At 36.5% G+C, this 13,218-nt stretch overlaps 1 protein-coding gene across 1 annotated transcript in view; it reads right to left on the bottom strand.

Moving 5' to 3' along the window:
• HLCS (holocarboxylase synthetase) overlaps positions 1-13,218 on the bottom strand; it is a 212,657-nt gene that overhangs the window by 158,786 nt on the left and 40,653 nt on the right. The gene's annotated exons all lie outside the window — the stretch shown is intronic.

Here is a 13,218-nt window from a genome sequence, read left to right as displayed (position 1 = left end):
CTCTTCCTTTCCAGTGTACTAAGGATAAATACCTACCATTTGAAAAAAGGCCAAACATGAAGAATTTATTATTAAGAGGCACAAAAATTAATGAATTCATGGCATATTAAGCTGAAAAGGTTCTTTGTTATTGTTTAGACAGAGAAATATAAGTAATAGAAATCAAGGTCCTTGTAAGGGCTAATTTTTTAAGTTGGAGAAATACACTGATTTTATAATGTCTGGAACACTGAGTTTTCTAAACAGAAAATATGACAGTCATTAAAATGAAAGCACAGAAGAGATAACAGCACCATCCAACCTTGTAAGGTGTATTTTGTCTTACTTTTCTCCCTCAGCTACATTAGGATAGTCTGGAAGCAATCTTCTTGGCAGCTGCTTTCATCAACAAACTGTTTATTGTAAGAAAGTGGCTAGGTCAAAGGCTAAACATCATCCTGAACTGAAAGCATACCTTAAAAAAATTAATACCGTACATGCATAATAAAACAGCATGTTATGTATAAAAGAGAACCATACTCAATTCTGAAAGGCCAAAAGTCTATTTGAACAAGAACTCCTGTATCTGAATGAGCAAAATTTGCTAATTTGCTCTTATGATGATTTTGAGGACTACCCAAAAATGGCTGCTTTTATCAAAAAATATTTGTATAAAAAGGCAATATACAATCTATGTTTTACTCTAACAGGCAACATAATTTTATTTAGATATTTTAGAATATTATAGTTAATTAATACTGAATGAGAAGTCAGTTTCTCACTAACATATAATGAAGGGATTTTCAGGAATACAATATGAAGTCAACATCAATTTTTGTTATTTATGGAGTTCTAAATACAGATTTAAATCCGACATTTTTTCCATATAAAAGCTATCTTAAGGCAGAGTTAACTAAATAAGGTATCATACATGGACAAAGTATGGATATTTAATCCTTTGTCAAGCAAACAAAGTCAGTTTCAAATCTTGTTTGAAAAGTTTTAATTACAGCTACGCAAGTTCAGCTGTTGGTAAATCTCCTTTTCTCCCAGCATTCATAAATCTCTTGTAAAGATTTATCCTAGGCTTGAATGTGATATGCAAAATTTTAGACCAAGAGCAATTTTTTTTGAAACAAATTACGAATATATTTTTCATTTGGACAATCTTTAAATATATGAACAAAAATAAGTGAGAGAACGACGAGATACTGCATGTCCAGGTAACTCTGTTTAGTGCCTTAGACAAGTAACACATTCATACTACTACTTTAACTGAAAGGAAAGATAATTAAAGGAATTTAAGAATTAATGCGCAAACCTCATTCAGCAGTTCCCACCTATGTATTTCAGGAACTAACTAGTAGAGGATTGTCTATCCTGCATACTCTACAAGTGCGGTGATACCACAGAGCACGATGTGATGAATAAAGGTAAATCTATTGCAGTAGATTTTAAAACCTATTTTTATTGGAAAGATATGAAGGATAAGAACTACTGTAGTCTACCTTGCAAAGAATTCCACTACATGGCATCTAATAATCCAAAAATAAGGAATTAATGGAAATAACAACAGATCATTAACTACAGAGGGGCTAGCAGACATTACTGTACCATGAAAACAAGAAGCCCATTTACAAGAAGCTCCATAACTTCTAATTATTCTTTTTTGCTTAGTATTAACCAACTCTTTAGCAGTAACACCTATGTAGTAGTAAGAGTGAAGCTGTTATTTTCTGAAGAGTAACTCTACTGCAAAACAAATGTATGTGCATACACACGTCACACCCAAAAATATATGAAGAATACATAGGGAATAAAGAAAAAAGCACACAAACCTTCCAAACTTGTAAATTGATCACTAAGTGTTTTTGCTACACTTTAAAAGTAAAGAATTGTGGAAGAATTTGATTAGTATGCTTTTTTTAAATAACATCGTTAAGATAAAAATATAAAGCAATTAATACAGCATACAGATACCTTAAATATCTCACTTAAAGTAAGCAGTACTGCATACAAATACAGAATGGGAATTTTTTTCCCCAGTTAATATGGCCAATAAATCAGATATGATACGATCAGCTCTGTTAAAATAAATTAATAGTATTATGGTACTTTTATTTACAGCAAGAATGAGCAAAAAGGTTTCTTATTAAAGATAAAATTGTCTGTTGAAAGTCTGGGAAACAGTGACAGAATTAGTAAAACAACTAAAAGCTTAGTAAAATATATTGTTGTTAGTATTGACAATATACAGCTCTTAGTTTTAGATTTTTCATCCCATTTATTTTACTATTATCCAACATGTCCAATGCCCTTGTTCCTCCTTCACCTTCTCTGCTTCAGCCCTTCTTGTTTTAAATTCATTTACTTTTTCTGGGAAAAAGTATACATCATCAAAAAAACCTGGTCTCATTTCAAAATTAATGCAATTTTTAAGTTTGTATATTCTCTTTTCTTTCTCAAAAAATCTCTCCCGACTGTCCTGCCCCATTTTCTTAAAGATAGGTACCTCCTCTGAGCCTATTAAGCTCCAAGTTTCCCAATAGACTTGCATCATCAAAATTCTTTAGAGCCAAAACCTCAGACAGTACCACGTACCTGACTGAAAGCATTCTCTCAGTTTTCAAAGAATAAAGGAAAAACAGTTGCATAGAATTCCAAAAGTTTCATAAATGACGTTTTAAAATAATAGATATACATCACACTGGATTTAGTCCTCTCAGGGGCTCAACAATCTATAAATTGGGAGCTTGGGGATTAATTTTTCAAAAGAACCCACTCATGTGGGATTGCCTGCTCCCTCTCCTCTAGCCAATATTCTCCTGTTTTGCTCATCCCGCAGTTTCCCTCTCGCCATGTCTACAGCAGACGCTCCTTTCTTCTCTTCACACAGGAAATACCCCCAGTGGGCCAGAGCAGCTGTCACCAACAGTGGCCAGTACCAGAGGCTTCAGAGGAAGAAACTCTGCAATAGGCAGTTATGGGATACCTTTCTCAACCACATACCTGTTCCTCCCAGGTAGAGCCCCATTGCAGCAGCACGTCTTCTTTAGCCAAAGTTCACTGGTAGATTTGTTTCATGCTGGTACTGCATAGGAGTAAGAGGCAGCAGCAGAAGCTACAAAGCTGCCAGCTACCACAAGCTCTCCAAGACCAAAAGGTTTGCAAAATGCCATGAGCACTGCAGACCCTTTACTATAGGGTAGACTTAACCTTGATCAGCATTTACTAATCCTCAGATTTGTCTCTAGCCTTTTTGTAGGAAAAATGTCTTATGCTTAGGTATTTCTATACTCATTTACTCGCTGGTCTCTTAAATACAATAGTTAAAGCCAGAACAGTAGCCAAAACATACACCAAAGGAGCTGAGCGAAAGCAGAGGCAACAGCATCCAAATCACATATGCCCCTGAAATATCCATTTCAAATATTATACTGTATCGGTATGATTCATTAGACATACTTGCTACAACTGAAAAATCCTTTCAACAGAAACTCAAAAAAGCAAAGTAAGACTATCATACAGTAATACAATTTTGCCAATTTATGCATTTTATTACATAATATTTTGTGTGTTTCTTAAACCTCTGACTCCTGGATTTAACTCATTAGTGAGATCTCAGATTTCATTTAAAAAAAATTAATTTTCTCCATAACCATGAGTATTAGAAAAGCTTGAAAACATAACCCAAGTGCATCCTAAAGGCTCAAATACCAGAAGGCATAGAAAAACAACACAAAATTTTAGAAAAGTTTTATGTGGTTTTGACCTAGAGTGACCAGATGTCCCGATTTTATAGGGACAGTCCCGATATCGGGGGCATTTTTTTTTTTTTTTTTACATGGGCTCCTATTACCCACCACCCCCATCCCAATTTTTCACACTTGCTATCTGGTCACCCTATTTTGACCCACTCCTGATTTTGGGAGACTTGACTCATGATTTTTGAATACTCGAGGTTGGCAATGCCAGTCATCATCATAGCAAATTCCAAATGGATGCGGCCTTCTTGCAAATCAAGCACCATCCACATTGATCTAATGGAAGGTGCTTAAGATGGTCTGATTGCCTATTCAGTTTATGTTTATCACTTGCAATCTTGTTGCTTCACTGAAGCTTTTTATTCTCACACCACCACCAATCATGTAGCAGCATTCCTTGGTACACACGCTTCAGAATTCATTGGTCTTCTATTCTTATGAAGCTTCCACACCAAGAAAGCTGCCAAAACTGAATGAGTGCAGAGGGAGGGGAGAATCAGTATTAGTAAGTGGGAATGCTAGAATAGATAGGTCTCAAGCCAGTCACTGGCATTAGGTACCAGGTCATTTAATCCTGTAAAGAGCAGGTCTATACAATATAGTAATAAGAATGTTTGTGTCCACTGTACCTTACCTAATTTATCACTTTCACAGGGGTTACCAATCTCTGTGGTTTGAGCATTGGCCTGCTAAACCCAGGGTTGTGAGTTCAATCCTTGAGAGGGCCATTTGGGATCTGGGGCAAAAATTGGGGGTTGGTCCTGCTTTGAGCAGGGGGTCGGACTAGATGACCTCCTGAGGTCCCTTCCAACCCTGGTATTCTATGAGGAATGTGTGTAATATCAGAGATGAACTGGTGTTATCAATGGTGGGAAACGGATCTGAAAGCCTCAAAGTCTTGTACAATAAAAAACATTTATTCAATGCTATTTTGTGTTAACTTCCTTGTTAATTTTCTTGTAATGTTGTCACTGTTAGATTTGTCCTCAGTTCAATACCTGATAATTGAGTATTCCAGTTTATGTTAAGAAAGCCAAATACAACAAAAGCTAAAAAAAGCTAAAAGACATTTACAAATATTCGTAGTTGTAAAAACTGTACCCAGGCTTTTTAACATTTGCTTTAATCTAACAGCTGCTATTTAGTTAGCCCTTCATTGTAAGATTTGCACCATGCCAACAAGACAACCATATGCCAGATTCCATTCACAGTGCATCTGGAATTTCAGGATTTTCTTAATTTGTAGGGAGCTCAAATTACTTCTTAAAATGAACCTTCATGTGATCAATACAATAGAATCCAAAACAGTTTTCAATCTCTTCTTAACATTACGCTGTGTAAAACTTTAGATTTAAATCCCCACCACCACCACCCCGCACCCACCCACCCAGTAATGAAAGAATATTGCTAACATTTCCGAAGTCATGCAAGGTTTTTATTAACCTTGATCATAATTTTCCAGGATAGGTTCAGTTTTTTTTTCTAAAGAGATTAAAATGATAGACAAATTCTTGCCACAATCTAAAACCTGATATTTTTCTTCAAAAAAATCAAATCAACTCCTCATTATGGCATGAATAAATCAATTACCAAAGAACTGGTAGGTGTCAGAGACAGAAGTGCGTTCATTGTGATCAGCAAATCCCCATTGTCATAAGTGTTTGTTTAAAATAAAGACAATGCCTAAGTTACATCTCTTCTTGGGAGCAATATATTTCAAGTCTATAGGGACAATAAAATTGGATTTTCTAATTTTAATTTGGCATATAATTTATAAATCTTGTTTTGATTAAATTCTATACAATATCTTAGTTAAAGAGGCACAATCTAAGCAGTAATTTATATATTTAAAGAACTGAAATACTGATCTTTCTTGTTACAGGACTGTACCTTTATTTATGAGCAATGGCAATATAATAGCATTTCACAAGACTCCACGTTATGCCAACCCTGTTCTCATTTTGCAGGTCTTTCACACACAAATTAGCTACACGTCACACTGAAGGCCAGGGAATCTTAAGCTTAGTCGGTTTGGAAATACTCCATTTCTGCCAGATCTTTACCAGTGATATCATAGTTAAATGAACCACTGCCAAATTGCTATGGATCTCCAGACAGTTCTTCACATGTCATGGAGCCTACCTATCTAAAGCCACCCATCTGTTCTAGGGCAATACCATAAAACTCTGACTCTAAAGGATATTTTTCAGTTATGACTTTTTGAAAGTTGTAAACTGACTATTTTGCATTCTATTACTTACTCTCTTTACATTACACTAGAACCATGTGCATCTATGCGACACAGAACCACAGACTGTATAGATCGGATTATTAATGGTCACTGTGGATTTTTTTTATTCTTTAGATCTCCACTGCAACCACAACAAAGACAAGCTGAATGCAAGACGACTTAGCCCAACATAATGGCTCACAACACAGCACACTATCTGAGAGACCCAAGCTCAGGAACGGAGAGCATTCACTCTCTGAACTATCATTATATATTGTGGGTGTGATTGACTAATAGAAACCTGAGCGTGACACTCACGTTTCCTTATTTTAAGGCATCCCTGTGAGCTACTAGTAGAACTATATTAATATTTTCTGTCCTCCCATTTAAAATAAAGCGTAAAGAACAGGGCTACCAAGGGAGAATGAGGACTGGAACACTATACTGTACATGCTTACCTGGAGCAAGCCTTGAAATGCAGTAAGAGTACAGTATCTATAATGAGTCTCACTTTGGTCAGCTGTCAGCATGTAGCAATTTAACATCAAAGATAAATCTATAAGAATATCTGGGGCTAACTTTGGATAAAATGTATCAACAACATGTTAATTCTTACAGTATCATGAACAGCATTTTTGGAAATTGCTACATATAATGTAGATATGCTCCAATAAGATGTCCTTACTTTTTCCAAATTATTCAAACATATACCAAAGTAACATGTCTCCAAAAAGTGCTATATATTTATACAAGTATTGTCCAATATATGGCATACAAACAACCATGAATACCTAATACTACATGAATTCAAGGTGCAGCTTCTCTCATTTGTTTAATATACAACATACATTTATTACTGCCATGCAAAAGGAAACCACCACTTGCTTTTTTCCCCGAGCTACAAAAAAAATACATCATAGGAGCTTTTCCCAATTCTCTTATTAATTATAATGAATCTCTCTCCACTGAACACTCAATAGACCAACAATAAATAGTTTAATAAAGGTAGTGTTCTTGAGTACAGTCCAGTTCCACATTTGGGATAAACTCTTAAGACAGGAGGATGCTTAATAAAGATGGCCTTTCCTATAGGTTTCTCTGTATTTTGATATTACATGCCCTATGAATTCTTGTGATATTTCAATAGTTTTACAATTGGAGAAAGTCAAATAGAATTAAATGTTTCCGCCACTGTGAACATGTGTAAGCCTATGCACAATGCATCATGAAATAATTCTATTCTCCCTCCTTATTTTACAATGTTGTTACTAACTACTCTGTAAATCCAGCTCAGAAGTGACACCTTGTGGTAAGATAACTTCAGATAAAACATCTGAATGAACAGGTCAGAATTGCCTCCAGTTTTCCCAAATTACAGAGATATCTAGCTATTTTAATGCAATGCCCTCAGCAGTGCCCAGAGGTTCTGATAAATATTGTGCTGGACACTGCACAAGCAAGAGTAGACTAAATGCACATCTATACTGTCCCACACTTTGGACTAAGGGGGCATGAAAAGTTGCACACATCGAAGTGCTGCGCTGTAAATCCTGTGTCGATGTTTTGGGCACAACTTAAAGGCCCGTAGTTCACACTACAGTAGAATGAAGAGGACTACATTAATGCAAACTCAGGACCTTTAGGTTCATACCAAGAGAGTGGAGTTATAGAACAGTATTTTGATGCACATTGCTATGCATGCCTCCTTAGTCCAAACTGTGAGGCAGCATAGACATGCCCACAGTCTCTGCCTTGAGAAATTCACTATCAAACATTCTGCAATGTTGTAATCTAACTTTTTTTTTTTTTTAATTATTAGCTATTGGTTTGGTTAGTTATTAAAGCAGATCCAACTCGAAGCCTGAAATACAACAGGTTTGGACAGATAACTGAGAACAGAATTTGGTCTTCTGATATGATAGAAGCCAGAAAGAGGTACAGTTCAGCTGGCAACTAGAAAAATCATCTCTGCTTGTAAATTTAGCAAATTTCTATTGGAAGTCAGAAAGTAAACCTGGAACTTCAGGATACCGTTTTTGGGTATCACTTTTTGTACTAGAACTGCAATTTAAATAAAAATGCATCCAGAATGACATCAAGGCTGGTGGATCAGAAGTTTGCACTTTGACACCAGGTAGCAGACACATAAATAGTAACCACAGGCTCTCCACCTACTCTCTTGTATGCAGGCAATCAACTTTATAAGAACTCAGTTCACTGACATGCTCTGAAAAGCAAGAGTCCTGTAAAATGTTTCACTTTACTGCCCACATGCAAGAATAGAAGAGATGGGCCCAGCAGGAAAAAACAGTTAGTACTTAAGTGCTTTGCATTATGCTTGTATCCTCACCCTCCATCTTATAAACAATTGTTAGACTGCCAATGCCATTAGGTGTGATATTATCTCTACAGTCTCTTTAAAAAGTGTAGCTGGAATATGTGACTCCTTGGAGTTTGCATGATCTTTTGACCTTTTACATCTTAAAAAAGCAATAATGGGTTGGGGTATTTTTTTGTTTTTAAGAACTTTAAATTTAACTACTTTTGGTGCCGTCTAAATTTTCCACTCTTGTCTTAAGATGAACTCATAACACTCCCCCCCCCAAAAAACTTGATCACAGTTCTATTCTATTATTTTTAATTAATTTATTTTAAAGAAGGCCGCCTCCATTAAGCAACCCATATCTGTTAGTTCTTGAGGTGGTTAAAACAGTTTTCATTCAACAAATCAAGCAACATAGTGCATAATGCCTCTAGGAAACCAAAAGGTTGGCAGGATGCTGTATACATTTATATATACATGTATACATTTGAGCAGAATCATACTAAATCCACTAATCTGTTCAAGAAACAAAGGGCAATCAGGCCATCAAGAGAAAGGATTTAAAGGTGTTTTATTTGCTAGTCAAAGACCTGTCCAAGCCTAAGAAATAGACAAGAAAAGCAGGTGTAACAAAAGCAGGAGATTGCTATTGTCCAACTTTTCCCTCAAACATCTATTATCAGTATCAAAAACTATCTTGTTCATTTGAAACCAAGTCTATACTTCAGAAAACAGGTAAAATGTAAATCATTGCAACAATCTGTCAGAGATTGGTAGGTTACCCTACTGGACTGAAGTATGTGGAGAAAAAAGAAATTAATCCAAAGGTTTCAATTGCAGCCCAAGCTTTACTCACCCCCCCACAATGGATGGGGAAGTGCCACAGGAGTTCTAGGTAGGACATAAAAAGGCAGTGGAAGGTGTGGGAGTCAGGCAGAGTCTCTGTTCTTTTCCCACAGGCTCTGTTTAAGATTTATTCTGCTGTTACTGCAGCTCCTACCTGAAACAGCCTGCTGGTCTGGTCCTTATCCATCATTCTTATCACAGCTCTCAGACCGCCTGCTGCTACTGAATCCCACCCAGAGATGGAACTGAGTGGAAAACGATTTTCCCATCCCACAAAAAAAACTGAGATTTTAAAAATGTTCGCATTCTGCTTTGGGATGAAATCAAGACCTTTTTCTTTGTGTGGAAAAACCAGGGAGAGAGATCCAAAGAAGGGACTTGAAGCCAGGTCTCCCACATCTCATGTGAGCACCCTAACCACCAAGCCATACAATCGCTGTTAGTTTTTTGCTCTCCCCCCGTAGGAGCTGTTCTACTTTCTATAAATAATTCAATATTCATTGAGTCCCAGTGTCTAGGGAACTCACCTAGGATGTAGGAAGCCTGGCTTCAAGTCCCAGGTCTCCAAGTCAGGCAGAGCAGGGATGTGAACTTGAGTCTCCCACATGCCTGGTGACAGCCCTGACCACCAGTTTATTGACTCGTCTGAGATGACTTTATACATAATCTCCCCACACACACAAATTCCATCCTAGCGCTGAGAAACTTCCTAACAAAGGATTCATCAAAACTGACCATTTCCTATGAAAAGTTTCAGTTTTGACTGAAATGGCATTTTACACCGAAAAAAAAGTTACATAAAAAAAATCTGAGCAGCTCTACCCAGAAAGCATGTTCCCTTCCTGGAACAGGCACTTCTAAAGGGCTGCTGCTTTTTGTCATATTGGCTGGGAGGAGGAGAGGGAAGAAGAGACTGAGGTATACTTTCCTCTTCTTGCCTACATATGACACTTTGGGGGTGATCGGAGAAGAGTAGTAAATCTCTACTTAGAATATGGTTATATGTGTTGTGATTACACATTCAAACATTTTAAAAATCTGTGTAAAAGTGCTTGCACAACATTAAACAACACTGGTGTTTGGGTTTTTTATAAAAATATCATCATTAATTGGAGGAGGAGAATACTAAAGGTCTTAAACCAAGAAGGCATAAAGCACATGGCAAGAGGCAAGTGCAACGTATGAAGAAACTAAGACTTAAAATGAAATGTCCAGATTTCACAGAAAGCTAAATATCCATTTGCGTCATGTAAGAAAGACTAAATGTTTTGCATAATTATCAAAATGTGCAAAAAGTTTACTGGTAAGGATGGTCCCTTCCAAGTCTGTTCAAGATCATTAGCATATACTCCTTGCATGTGTTACTCTGCTATTCATGTGAAATGCATGATCTAGAAAAAGGGGTAAACAGGGAGGTTGCAAAGTTTGCAGATGATACAATATTATGCATGATAGTTAAGTCCAAATCTGACTGCGAAGACTTACAAAGAGATCTCACAAAACTGGATGACTGGGCAACAAAATGGCAGATGAAATTCAAGGTTGATAAATGCAAAGTAGTAAACATAAACATAATAGCAACTATACATACAAAATGATGGGTTCTAAATTAGCTGTAACCATTCAAGAAAGAGGGCTTGGAGTCACTGTGGACAGTTCTCTGAAAACATCCACTCACCTTGCATCCACAGTTAAAAAACCTAACAATGTTAGGAACCATAAAGCAAGTGATAGATAATAAGCCAGAAAATATCAAAATGCCTCTGTATAAATCCAGAGTAAACCCATTTTTGATGACTGGCCTATTCTGTTCATTCCTTTTTGAAGCATCTGGCATTGGCCAGTGCCAGAAGACAGGATACTGAGCAAGATGGACCATTGGTCTGACCCAGCCTGGCCATTCTTATTTTCTTGTCTCTACTATTACCGGACTGTTTTGTAAAATAAAATATGAGGAGATAAAAAAATTGCAACCTTCTTTAGCACAGCTAGTACTCACTAAATATTTTAGTTTTAGAGATTTTTTTTAAATACTTCACAACTTGCAGATCAGAAGAAGTCTTAATCTCATGTTCTATAATCTATATTAATATCTATGAGGTGAAAAGACTTTATAGAGGCTATTGTCTCAAAAATGTATACAGAAAGCTAGGTTTATTACAATGCCTGCTAAGCATATATGTTTCCATCCTACAAATTTAGATTTTCTCAGGATGGGAAGCCTCACATTCCTTTCACTGACAAAAAAAAGACTTAAAATCAGAGACAGCCAATAGCATCACAAGAACAAAAATATTTAGAATTGAGGCTCAAGGCAGAAAAACTCAAGTCAAAACGGGTTGTCCTGAATTTAGATTGTACTACAGAGAATGGGAGAATCCATCATGTATTTTGGGTTAATGTAGGCTATGACTAATTATTGTCATTTGGCTATCACCCATTTGGAACATATTGCAAACCTGAGTCAGGCTGAGGGAGCCTGAATTAGGGAGCATTTTTAAGAAGTTTAGTTGTGGACAATTGTATTTCAAGATGGACTTAAATCACCATTGTGACTGAAGTCTCTCTAATCTTTTCAAGGAGAATATTCTTGCTGTAAGGCTTTGCAAAAGCCAGAAAATGCTATACTGGAACCCACAGCAATGAAAGACAATCCTGGTCTTTACAGCTGAAATATCTTTTAACCATTTCTGAGTCTTTAGAGGCAAAGCTGCAAAAACAAAAACAAAAAAAACCCACACAAATCTACATACATGAAGCTGAAACTGAACATGTGGGTGCCAGATTCAACAGGCTATAGCAACCACCATTCACATTATTTCAGTGCTTTGATCCCACACAGCTGCCTAGTGACAAAGAATTTGCTCATTGTAGCAATATTAAAACTGACAATTTGCCATTTTATTTTATACATTTTTGAAGGAAAAGGTTTTAATGGCCGTCTCTAAAATGACATTTAAAACCACCAAGTCACTAACAAACAGTGCGCACACACATATTTCACTTTTAGCTATCAAGTAACCTGCCTTTCATAATATATTGTTCTTGCTGCAAATATTGCTTTCACTGTCCTACAGCAAGGCAATGGCAGAATATGGGTTGTCCAAAATGAACTTAATTAAAAACAGCCTATGCATTTATGTGTATGAAGCAAAGCACACTTCACAACTTAATAAGGAGTCTGATTTGTGAGGCGCAAGTGGTCCTAGTGCTGATATTCTCCAGTAGTCCCCATTACCTTATTCTTTACTGAGAAAAAGAGAGAGAAGGGATAAAACGTATTTGTGGACGCAGAGCGATCACTCAACAGCAAGCAGCACTAGTGGAGGATTATGGTAGCTCTAGTCCATATGATCAGATTGACATTATCCATAATATTTAGGTATTAGAACTTATGTAAATTTGTCTCCCTTCTAAAAGTTATTTCAATCTCGCAGTCTTAGACTAGTAGTGGCAGTAGCATTTTAATTTGTATTAAAACAAGGACAATGCTAAAACCTAAGGCCAAAAGCAACACACACACACAGACTAAGAACAAGAGTGTGTCCCAGCAATTGCTAGTTTCACTAGTCTAAAACAGAGGCAGAATAAACAAATGCTTCTAGACAATCACAGCAGCAAGAGTAGCTCATTTTCCTTTACCTAACAAAACAAGACAACATGAAAAATACAATCACCATTTTTTCTTGTCAGACACCTAACTCTGAATCTTAGCTGCCCACGGACAAATGACCAAAGAACACTGCCTACAGTCTTGTGAATAATTTGATCTAATTTTCAGAATGTAAAATTATTACTTAACAATACAGTACAATATAAAATTTATTGTTTATTTAGGAGAGCCTCCAATTCATCTGATCTCCAACTTGGATATGGGACAGCTGAATCCTTGGGCTTTGTTTTGGAAGAATATCAGTGCATAAATCTAGAGTGTCTGAACCAATGAACAATTCCACGTTGTAATATACTGACCCCATCACTTAACATTGTTTCTTAAACTTGGTCATCACAGGCCTAGTGTATTTTCTTGGAGTGATGATATTTAAATTGTGCAAGTTTCAATGTCGCCACTTTTA

The sequence above is a fragment of the Lepidochelys kempii genome, chromosome 1 (assembly GCF_965140265.1).
Source record: "Lepidochelys kempii isolate rLepKem1 chromosome 1, rLepKem1.hap2, whole genome shotgun sequence".
Taxonomy (NCBI): domain Eukaryota; kingdom Metazoa; phylum Chordata; order Testudines; family Cheloniidae; genus Lepidochelys; species Lepidochelys kempii.
Note: the sequence above shows the minus strand (reverse complement) of the source record. Positions and strands in the feature narration are given on the sequence as shown.